The sequence below is a fragment of the Nestor notabilis genome, unplaced genomic scaffold (genome assembly GCF_000696875.1).
Source record: "Nestor notabilis isolate BGI_N333 unplaced genomic scaffold, ASM69687v1 scaffold17645, whole genome shotgun sequence".
NCBI classification, from domain to species: domain Eukaryota; kingdom Metazoa; phylum Chordata; class Aves; order Psittaciformes; family Psittacidae; genus Nestor; species Nestor notabilis.
This window is the reverse complement of record NW_009928138.1, coordinates 51,242-61,215: the sequence shown is the minus strand read 5'-3', so window position 1 is coordinate 61,215 and position 9,974 is coordinate 51,242. Positions and strand designations below refer to the sequence as shown.

Genomic DNA, 9,974 nt, shown 5'->3' with positions numbered 1-9,974 from the left:
AAAGAAATCCTACAATGTTACAGAATTCTTGCGGACCTTGAGAATCTGTGTTTTGTAGCAACTTGGTATGTGTCTGAGAAAGACTGTGCCTTTTGCCATTTCAAAACATGCAAAACTACCTTAAAGTTACTTAATTCCAAGTTAAGCCACACATACTTCATTGGCAATAAAGAACATAGGTAATTAGATCTCCAGTTAAAAGTAATGAACTTAGATGAAAATAATTGAGAGAAAAAGCCTACAGAGCTACTACAATGTTTGTGAACATGTGACTTCACCTTATGCCACCCTGTTTCCAACCTGGATCTTTCTGAAATTGCCCATACTTCTTCACTAACTTTAATGCCATTCATGGCAATAGATTTGCAGAGCATCATTCAGTTCCACATACCTACATAAGTGTGCTGGTATCAATGCATACATCTGATTTTTGCTGTTAATAAATACCCAAAGAAAACAGGTTTTGAATCCTCCTAAACTTGGGTAGTAAAGCATTTCAAATTCTTTCTGCCCTTTTCCCCATGCAACCTTCTGTGCCTGTATATTCCCAGCATGACAGGATTTTCATGAGAGTGCTTCTACAGGTTTCCGAAAGCAGAAAAAATTTACTAGTGGGGGCACAGTAGAATACTAGCCTCTTTGGCTGCTTCCTTACTCCTTTTTTTTTAATATAAAAGGACTGAATCTACATACCACCCATTATAAAGACAGATTTCTAACTTTTGTCTGAGAGAAGCTCCAGATGGGTTTGTAGAAGAGGAACTACTTTCTTTCACAGGAATCATGCTGCACTACGAAGCAGCATGCCGTGAAGGTACTGGGAGGATCATCCAACGGTAAAGTTATGAGATTGTGACAACACCTTATATTAGAATCCTGCTGTATCTATTAAAGAGGTACCTTTTACCTCCAGGGGAACAGCAGATGTGAGGGAGTATAAATTCCTTGTTGATGCTTTTGCCCTTTTCTGTAAATGCTCATGACTTGGATGTTTTTATTGTCCGGCTGAAGCCTATGCTCTCAGCATTGTGTTCAATCTTGCTATTTCACCTTTAAAAGCACACATGTATGACAGGAAAGATATCATCAAGAAACAACTTTTCAGCCCAGTGATACTTTTGCAAACTGTTATGTCAGCTTCCATATAAAGTGACAGACTTTTCTATATCACCATATTAGTTTTAATTTTCCTGTGATAGTCAGAAACATTCCGCTACTGCAAAGAACTGTTTTGTGTTGAAAATAGCTCAATATTAAAAGAAACCATCAAGAGTTAGGAAACAGGCAACATCTGGCTTTGTCTCAACTACAATGTTGATTAACTTGTCTTTCTCAAGACCACTCTTTACCTATCTCCTTTTATATTATGATTTTAGAGGATTAGCTATTTTTAAACTGTTAATATTACAGTTACAAATAAGGAAAAAAAACCAACTCTATAGCCTGTAAGTTATTTCACTGTTTAGTTTTTGGTAATAAAATAATTTGGCTTTCTGATACTTGGAGAATAATGCTCCCACCAGATGAGGATGCACACTAAATACATAATCTTATTTGAAGATCTCCATAGGGAGTCATAAGTAAGAGATTATAACTGCTTGTTCAGGTTTTCTTTTTATGCCTTTCCTTTTCCAAAAAAATACTTTGTAGTTAAGCATTAGGATTATTTTAATCTTTAATTATGCTGTTTTCTAATACATAGGGAGATCCCCATGGAATGCAAACACTGGAATTCACAAGCTAGCTTTGACATTAATAGAAGCTATTGCTATTTGGCCTATAATTTTCATTTTCTCTGTTGTATACATTTATACATTTGGTTAACATTTAGAAACCTTTAACAAAATCACCATCCAAAAGAAAATACTGTGACAATGTCAATCTGTTGAGGCACATGGTGATGCTACTGTGTACAAAGTCACAATAAATGTTTATTGGCAATAGGAAAGCTTATTGACATTGATCCTAAAAGCATCTACCAAGCTATCTTAGCTCTCTGCCATAGGCATTTCATTGCATTGAAAGAAGGTGGACATCTAAAGCTTCAGACATAAAACACTATTTAGGAAATATGGACAAGCTATTGTCTGTAACAGAAGGTGACAGAAAATGGAAGGAAACCCATAAAACTAACTATCAACTAGAGAGCTGGGAATAACATTTGATGATTGGTATGAAAAAGCAGATTAATAGATATTTACATTCTGTACTGTGCCTTTCCTAAAGGTTTGGAAGTATTTCACAAAAATAAATCTTACTATATTCAGATAAATATTGCCCTTTTTTTTTTCTAATGTACATATTAAGAATTTAATAACTCAGTGTAAAAAAAATAGGCTGATAGCAATAACAAAGCTTAACTTGTCATTGAACCACACAGGCCAACTTGGAAGCCTCCCTGTTGCCAACACACAGGCTTCAGTAATGAAAAGATCCTTTTTCCTACTTTTCCAACAATTTTTGCTCTGCTCAGACCAAGTTATCACAGGATTGTCTTTCAAATCCAAACTGCTTAAGTGTGTATGTCCAAATATAGCCTTACTATTCCTCCAGTGAATTTCAAATGATCATGTCAAAAAAGAACTAATATAGTACACAGAGACTTCCTTTAATTCTACAAGTTAAATGACCACCAGGCTATGACATACTGAACATAAACTAAAGATGCTTCTGCTGTTTGTTTTTAAATTATGATTATCAAAATCTGTAGGTTATTATTGCTAGTTTAAAATTTTATTTTTGACATAGCCAACTCTCTGATTCCCTATTTACAAGTCTCCCTGACTACCAACTTTCCATCAATTTTTATTATTTACCTGAAAATTTGGGAAGATTTTTAAAGTTATTTATTAAAATAAAAAAAATCATCTGGAAGCTATTACAGAGAATGTGAACAGTGTGATTTCCCACAGCTTCAGTAATTTTGTCCAGATTTTGAAAACTGATCTTTGTCTTCTTTGTTGTTGTCTGAGTGTATGAATCTAAAATAAACATAAATGTCCCCCCTGCTGTAGTTCAGTTCTGAAAAACAGTAGAATGTGCTACCTCTTTTTGTGCATCACTAGCAGTAAGTCTAAAAGGGAGTTACTCCAAAGGAGGTGTGTATGTTAGTCAGGAAAGACTTGTAACTGGTAATACGTCATGTTTCCATAAAGTGTAAAAATTGTCTTTTTTACATGACAATTTTTAGGGATAAAACCAGGTATTTGCTATGAGGGTACAGTTCACCACTTATTTTTGTTGGAAACTGAAGAACAGGAAGCACTTTTAAAATTTTTTGTGTATACATGCATTATCTCAAAATTAATCTAACAGCACCATCAGCCATTTCAGTTAATATATTGGCTAGTCCCCAACAAGAACTGATAAGTATCTCATGAAGCTCTATAATTAACAATTAGATCTTAATTTAAACATTTATAAATCCCAAACTAAATAACCTACTTTTTAAAAGTTTCTTTTGTTTAGAATTAAAAACTCTGTTTGAGGCTGACTAAGGAGGCTAGACTACCTTTGTTCAAAATAAAGCCATTTGTGTGCCAATAACATTCCTGCTTAACAACTGGAACTTGGAACATTTTTACTGCTTGGAGAGATCTTAATCATTTGATAAGGGTCCCTACGAGGCCTTCACCTATAAGCTTTATAGCAGCAAAAAGTCTGATTACAAACTCAAATTACATCCTGGGACTCATGAACCTCTTGTGCATCATCTCAGACTGACCTATAGCAGAACAAGCTTTCTACATGCAGGAAAGAGCAGGATTCAGGGCAGCTTAGAAATAGCAAGCTATATTCCATGCATTGCAATTATCACCTCTGTAATAGCTCCCCATGTTGCCACTGAAGATGTCTGAGTCAGGACAAAAGATACAATAGACTATTTCAGTTGGAAAGCATTTACAACTATCATCTAATAGAACAAAAGCTAAAGCATGTTGTCCAAATGCCCCACCGACAGACTTGGGGCATCAACCACCTCTGCAGGAAGCCTATTTCAATGTTTGGTCACGCTTCCAGTATAGAAATGTTTTCTAATGTTCAGTGTAACCCCTCCCCAGTACAGCTTTGAACCCTTCCATGTGTCCTGTCACTGGATACCAGGGGCAAGAGCTCAGGACCTCCACTTCCCCTCCTCAGAAAGCTGTAGAGAGCAATGAGGTTGCCCCTCTTAACCCAAACTGACAAGCCTGAAGTCCTTAGCAGTTCCTCTCAGGACTTTCCTTCCAGCCCTTTCACCATTTTGTTGTCCTCCTCTGGACACATCCAAGGACCTTCACATTCTTCTTAAAGGATGGGGCAACAAACTTAAAGCTAGCACAACAAACACTGAAGACTCACTTTGATTGATTTATTCTGGCATGGAAGAACTCTGCTCCACAACTTACAAACCTGTTCTTCTACTTTTTCTCTCCTCATACATCTTTACCAAACCACCTTAGCACCTGAGGAAAAAATTTCCTATGTCCATGGGAGGGGGGAGACAGGGGTCTATCCTTAGTGTGGCCCCCAAATACATCAAGCCATGCCATTATCTTTAACAGTTTAAGACAGACATAGCACATAAAAATTTCATGGGAAGAAAAATTCAAGTGTTATTTCACCTAGCTGCCTTCTCATCTCTAAAGACCTGTTTCCACTGGGACACAAGCTGTTCTAGGAACACCATTCCACTTCAAATACACACTTCCATTAGCTAGCAGAGATTCCCATACTGTTTCAGCTCCTAATATATATGTACTTTCTCCCCATACCAGCTTTCTTTACTAGATACATTCTATTGTGGTTTTTGTGCTAAAAACAGATTTGACAAGAATGATCTTGACATTCATTTTACATAAAGGAAATAAAGTGGCAAAATCACATGGTACATTTTCAGAAGGCAAACCAGACTCAAAAATATACTCAAAGGTCACTTTGATACCACTGAAAAGAAATTGCTCAGTTCTCACAGGATAAGCAGAATCAACTTCTATGTAAAACAAGTCCTGAAGTATTAAATGTGACTTCGTTCAACAGAATTTTGGCTGCCTTTATCCATTGTGCTTTCACTTTATCCCAAACATAACAGGATAAAAGTGACATAAAATTGGTCCCAAAGTTCCCAGTGCCTGCAGAATGAATCTTACTATATAAAGTATAAATGTGAGCTATCCTGCTCATTCTAAATGGTTTTTAAACTATGCAATATTCAAGAGGTTTAATTATGTTCCTTTGAGCTTTCTCTTGTGAGAGTGTATATTTTTAACCATTAACATTAAACAAGTCAAAGATTAGTCCCCTCCTTTATCCACTACTTGCCACCCACAAAAGCTTATGAAAATGTAACACAGAAAATGAACAACTTATTTTTAGATGAAATTTTAGTTAGATTGAGGAGGGGCAGGAGTGAGCTAAATGGAAGCATTGTCAAAGGAGACTGGAAAATTCTTTCATTAACAGAAGCTGCACTGCTTTGTTTTATTTGGGGTGGGGGATTTTCTATATCTTATTTGTCTGAGGTTTTTTAGCAGACCTATACTTTCCTATTTTCACAGTCATTAGACTACGGGCTTTTAAGAGGCCCAATAAACAGTACACTTAAGTACATGATAAAAGATAAGCAAGACCATCTCTTTTAAAGAGTAATAAGTTCATTATTAAATATACTTACTATAAAGAAATCTGCCAATTTAATCAGTAAAATACCACCTTACTGTGTGCTCATGTGTATTCAATGAAGACATCCTGTGAACACGGTACATGTACATTAGCCTTCCAAAGAAGAATTTTTAAGCAAATACCAATGTGAAATCATTCAATCCACTGCATAGTCTTTAAGAATTTTACTTGATATGATGATAGCTTCTGAACTATCAAAATGAAGTTTGAGAATATCAATATGCTTATTTCAATGAATTTAACACTTACTTTTGCCATGTCTCTGCTGTCTGACCTTTAAATACACTATATAGACAATATTTACGTTTGACTCACTGTTCATTACCTATGAAGCAGTAACATTGAAAATAAATAGGATTATTTGTTTTTAAAAACTAAGATGTGAAGAATCTCAGTTGTAGAAATGAAAGAGGAGGGAGGGGCAGTAGAATTTGCCAACAAAAATGTATTGAGGACTACATCTTCTGGGTCTGGATCATGCCAGTCACTGGGATGTCAACAAAGTTCATTGCTCATAACTTTTCTCAGAACCATGTTTGGCTCTAGGCTCAGAAAAAATAAGCATGTCACACAGCTGCTTGTAAAAGTCATTTAGCTACTCCTACCCTCTTACATTTGTACTTCATGGATCCAGAAGGACTGTTTTAACTGAAGCATGGCTACCAAACCTAGGGGTTAAACAATAACTTCTATTGCCAATGACAGCTCTATTCTATTCTCCATGATGCTTTATCCTTGATGGCAGGAAGCAATAACCATGTTTGGTTTTGCATTTATTTATATTTTTTTAATCCAGAATAGCTTAGAAAATGTCTTTACTTGCACAGGCTTTTTTTTTCTTTTTAAGCTTTTCAAAGAAAATTATAGCATTATGTATAACATAAGAAAGAATTATGTTTTGGGGACATGTTTGCAGGTGCTATCTCACACACAGGTTTGCAAAATGGGAAACCTGTAATTGTCTCACAAAACTCTCCCAGAAAACTAATACATAAACAATGCACAAAATGGCTGGCACAGTGTAAATTAAAGCATTAAATTCATTTCTAAATCCTCTGAGCCCTCAGCTGCTAGAGATGGTAGTTGATAGTAGTGAAAAAAATTGCCTCCTTGAAATGTGCTTGGTGGACAGCAGCTTGATGATTGGCAGCACAAATAGAAGACAAACGAGAAAGCCTTCAATCTGCAGCTGATGCACAGGAAGAACATGGGGCGCTGAGTTTACAATAGAGAAAACATTACCAAGCTAATGGCACAGGCAATCATTTGACCACCATGCATCTCTGATAGCAGCAGGGCATCCATTTTCAGTTAAGTGTTAGAGTACCTTTTTGCTTTCTCTGACCACTGCAGGGGTAAAACAACCTAGTGTGTGAAACCCACTGACTGGTAATAAATTACTATATTGGATACTTTTTGTTTTCTTTCAGCAATGACTTTACTGTGCATTCCTTCTATCATTACCAATTAAAGTGGAGATCGCGTTAGCAAGCTATATCTAACTGTATATCAGTCCCTATGCTCCAATTGCTTTGGCAAGTATCACAGGGTCAAGAGGCTCCTTTGACCTTTATCAGCTAAGTCTCTGACCACTCACTATTTGAAGCAATCTCAGCTGAACAGATGGACACTTTTGCAGACTCTATAAAGCTTAGAATATAAAGATAAATGAAATTGTGTTTGTGGCTTCAAACTGGTTTATGAACATAAAATACTGTTAGCAAGTTCCACAAGAATCTCAGATTTGAAATAGCATGTCTTAAACCTACACCATGAACACAACACCTCTATCTACTGGGAAAGTGCATTTTTTTGTAGTAGCTTCTACAGCTAAAACTAAAAACTTGATATGACTTACATTTCTAGTTACTACAAAGTCACTTCTTAATTTAGAAAGCCTAATTTAATTACTTTAATCATTAAAAGCAAGAAGAAAATTTAATATAGCCTTTTACCACATGAGTGAGAGCAGTACACAGCATATGATCAAACAGATCATTCAGTGGATGATTACTAAAACAGTTGGATACTACAGGGCATTCAGAGAAAGCCTGGACCTCCATTTCATGATTTCCCTACCTTAAGTATAAGAGCCCTTACTTGAAATCGCTGCACCAAATTTTAGTCATACAACACAAGAGAATGCTTCAAATTCCCTAGGTGATGCTTGAAGAACTAGTAATAATTAGATAGCAATATGGTCTTGCAATAATATTTGTAACTGAAAAATAATCCATTGTTCAACAATAACATTGAATGCTCTTTTGTTTGAGTTAAATCACATTGGCAAACCTGCCTTATGTTTGCAACCTTTTTGCAAATACACAGCTATTTTCTTGCTCAGCTGAAAGGATGAACAATGCAGAATATGTGCAAAGATGCATCTGGTTAAAAATAGTTACAGCAGGTATTTAATTGAAATAGTTCTTAAACATATCCCATACACCATCTCTAAAAGAACCTGTATATAAAGAAAGGATCCAAATTATCCTCCATACTTTTATCTCCACGTAAAGACCATATGCACCTTCTAATCCAAAATAGCTCCCATCAACAATCCACATGTACACACTTCTATGTCTCACCCTGCCTACCTCCTGGAGCTTCAAATTTATGTAGCATGTGAACAGTTTTTGTCACTAAAAGTATCCATAGCCTCCCAAAATGGGCAGAAAAGACAGGCCTACCCTCTCCAAAGCAATGCTGGGCTTATGCATAGGGTGAGGATCATGCAGAGTAAAGGTGTTACTATTACACCAAGGTCGTATTTCTTACCTTCAGACACTTAGTCATAGGACAGAGGATACTCTTGAAAGGGGCATTCAGAACTTTTCTTGTTCATTTACCCTTTTTAAACCTCAGTACTCACATATAAAGAACTAAGCGTTAAAAGCCTGGAGTCAACAGTGGTGCCCCAATTTGCTTTCACATGCAATCTGTGCTTGACCTGAGGCTTCATCATTTGGACAATGCAATCCCCAATAAACATGTCAATTCATGATGAATTTTCCCATATGAACTATTTTAAAGAAACTGCTTAGAACTTGCCTTACATTACGTTTATTGTATTATTCACTACAACAACTTTGATGGTATTACTGAGGATGCCCAGATCCTTCCAAGAATCCAGCTCTCACACAGAAAAGGCTATAATACTTTCGGAGCTTACATCACCAATGCTTATCCATTTAACTGCAACATAAGCAGAATCAAGCTCTTTCCTTCCAATATTACAATCTTTCTCCCCCTTTTTTATTTAATCCCAGTGTAGAATGTTACTATCTTTTTAGCAATGTGAACGTCATCACTTCTGATGAGTCTGTGGCACAATGTGTGATGAACAGATTAAACAACTGCATAAATACCCCTTTTTATCATGTATGTAAGGCCACTGTCAGGCAGATTGTTGGCCAGATGGATATACTGGGCACAACAAATTTTAAGTCATTATGGGAGAATTGCTAGCACGTCTATCACTCAATGTAGAGAACTGGTATGAAAATTAAATGTTTCTCACATTGTGTTTTCATGTCCACACTGTCTCTCCATCACACATACTGAACTTAAATTTTCCATTGGATTTAATACAAGTGGATGTATGAAAGTGATTTTTGGAGACAAATACCTTTGACAATGTCTCTAACATTATGATCATAGAAAGAATATAAAAATGAACTGGACATCTACTCCTCTCAAAATAAGTCTTTGACATGGACAGTCTCTGCACAATGAAAAGCTTAGATGAAAGAATAAGGTGTTTTTAAATGAAGTCTCATTAATTTTTACACTCAATATCCAAATACTCTGCTTATATCTTAACATATTAACGTATATTGAATGTAGAAGTAAATTCCCTAACCATGTCTTTAGAAATATACAGGGCTCGGCAGTGAGTGGTAGCCAAAACATTTTCAGCCTTACTCAGCACTTAAGAAAACCTGTAAGATGGAACATTTCTCCCATGTTTCCTATATCCTCAACTGGACAAGCAGTGCTACAGTAATCCAGAAAACACAAACTACTGACTCATGGATCTAGGAATTATTATACTGAACAATTTACTGGATGAATGAACATCCAAATATCTGAGAATAATGCTGAACACAGAGATACTGCTAACACGACCTTAGAAGGAGGGTAAAAGCATGAGATTATTGCTTTGTCCTAAGAAGGATTGATGTATATAAAAATTAAGTTACCAACCCACAGCTGGCTGCTGACTCCAACTGAAATAACATATTTGCCCTGGGCTGCTCTGATAGTGCATTTCCCATATTGGATTATAAGAATCCCACCCATAAAATTTATCTACA

The 9,974-nt window shown here is 36.1% G+C and overlaps 1 protein-coding gene across 1 annotated transcript in view; it reads right to left on the bottom strand.

The window, feature by feature from the left end:
• The window catches only part of WDR72 (WD repeat domain 72), a 105,191-nt gene that overhangs the window by 53,746 nt on the left and 41,471 nt on the right, over nucleotides 1-9,974 (bottom strand). The window lies entirely within an intron of this gene.